We start from the raw sequence: 2326 nt of genomic DNA, 5'->3' as shown, positions 1-2326 counted from the left end.
AAAATAGCCGCCCCCCCCCCAAAAGCCGGGTGGTGGTGCACACCTTTAATCCCAGCACAGGCAGGCAGATTTCTGATTATAAGGCCAGCCTGGTCTACAGAGTGAGTTCCAGGACAGCCAGGGCTATACAAAGAGACCTTGCCTCGAAAAACCAAAATAGATAGATAGATAGATAGATAGATAGATAGATAGGTAGGTAGGTAGGTAGATCTTAAAAAACAACAATCACCTGATTCAGAATAAAGATATTAACTAGCAGAGAATATCACATTTTGTAATAATATGAACAATGATGTGATATACTATTCTTGATCTTTCTTCCTGGCATAGGGCTAAAACTCTGGGATTCCAGGTATATGCTACTATGCCCAATGTATACATTTTATTCCTTTCTTTCCTTTTCCGTAGTGTCGGGGTGGATGGAGCCCATTGTTCAAAAAAAGCCCTGTCAACCATACTTGAGTTTATAGTAATGAGGTGACCTTTGGTAAGTCCCTAGGTGGCTTCAGGATAGGGGTCCATTGCTATAGGTAACCTACTGATTAGAAAACTGCAACTTTAGGACTAGCATGGTGGTGCATGGCTATAATCCCAGAAGGAAGAACAGTTCAAAGTCATCCTTGACTATGTAATGAATTTGAAGTTAACCTGGGACATATGAGATTGTCTCAACGCTCTCTCACCTACCTCTAAAAAACCAAATAAAACTTTCAGCTCTTACCTCCTAAGTAGGGCAGAGGGTTCAGAGATTAAGTCTATCACCAATAGCCAATGATTTAAGCAATGTCATTGACTTAGCTATGTAACAGAATAAGAGCCCTTATATGATATGAAGAGTGTAGAGAGCCTCTCTGGTCAGTGAGCATAAAGGTGCTGGAAGGTGCCCACACCCCATAATCTCACCCTTAGCTAGTTGTGCCTAAGTTGTATCCTTTCTTTTATGTTTTTTCCAGGCCACTGCAAACTTAGTGAGAACGGCTGTTTGGGTGTCACTAATGAGCACTACCTTCTTCTCTAGGGCTATGTCACATATATCCAGATGCCACACATTCATCCTGCCTATTCCACAAACAGCTCTCCACAGAGGTTATGGTTGGCTCCTTTGGGCAGCATCTCATGAGAGATATTCAGTACACACATGGCATCTTTTGGCTGTTCAGAAGTGTTCCTTGGCAAATAATCCTACCTTGTTTTTCTCTAAAGAGATAGAAGGGCAAGTTCCTGGTGGAGTTGTGGTCCTGGTGGGACACAAAGCCCAAAGACAATAAAACAGCTGGTCACCCTGGCCAGCTTCATAGTACTGAGGACAGTCTTCTCAGAGGGTAGTAGTAGGGTCTGTTAGTCTGGCAAGTATCTTTATGCCCCCAATGTTTGCCTACAGGTATGACTGTCTCTTCCATGTGTACCCTTGGTTTATTATCTGTAGTGCATCTCAGATCCCTCAAAAGATCTTTCAGTTCAAAAATCCAAACTAATATACAGATAGACCAATAGGCTTACAGAACCAAAGCCACTCTTCACTTCTGTGCCCATTTCCTCATCTAAAACTAGAGATGACAACTCTAGCAACAGTCCACTATGAAGCCAGAGTTGATATTTGTAAAACGCTCTGGAGCCAGGGGGTAGTGCATGCTTGTAATCCCAGTGTTCTGAAACAGGGAGACTGCTGCAAATTCAAGCCTGATCTACACAGTCCTTATAGCAAGTATTTTAAAAGCTTTTCAAAGACAGCACCTGTTGCTCAGGTGACTAATAAACACTCTAAACTGCTAGGTGTGGTGGTCTTATCTTTAATCCCAGCACTTAGGTGACAGAGGCCCAGTCTCTGAGTTGAAGGCCAGCCTGGTCCACACAGTGAGTTCCAAGACACCTAAGAGCTACATACAGACAGACCCTGTCTCAAAAACAACAAATCCACTCAGAACAGCATCAACCACATACCATACTTGACCTTCAGTAATAACACAGAATAAAGACCTATGACTGGTATGTAATAAGTACATATGAAGAAAAAAAAACCACACTGTTGAACATGAAGTCTGGAGCTTTTTATGTATACTTAACACGGAGAAGAAGGTATGGTCTCAATAAGAAAATACACTGTGTTCATGTGAACCCCCAGTATCAGTCACTAAGAACACTTTGGCATGAGGAAAAGAGGGAAGGGGAGCATAAATAAGACTAGGAGAAAAAGTCACTGCTGTACGGGCACACACAGGCAGGGGCACACTGCCAGGAGCATAGGGCCTCTTCTTTCTGAGAGAGTAATACAGCGGTACAAGAGAACAGTAGCCAGACTAAGCCTGCAATGTGCGGGGGGGGGGGG

The sequence above is a fragment of the Mastomys coucha genome, chromosome X (assembly GCF_008632895.1).
Source record: "Mastomys coucha isolate ucsf_1 chromosome X, UCSF_Mcou_1, whole genome shotgun sequence".
In the NCBI taxonomy this organism is placed as follows: Eukaryota; Metazoa; Chordata; class Mammalia; order Rodentia; family Muridae; genus Mastomys; species Mastomys coucha.
This window is presented reverse-complemented; position numbering follows the sequence as displayed.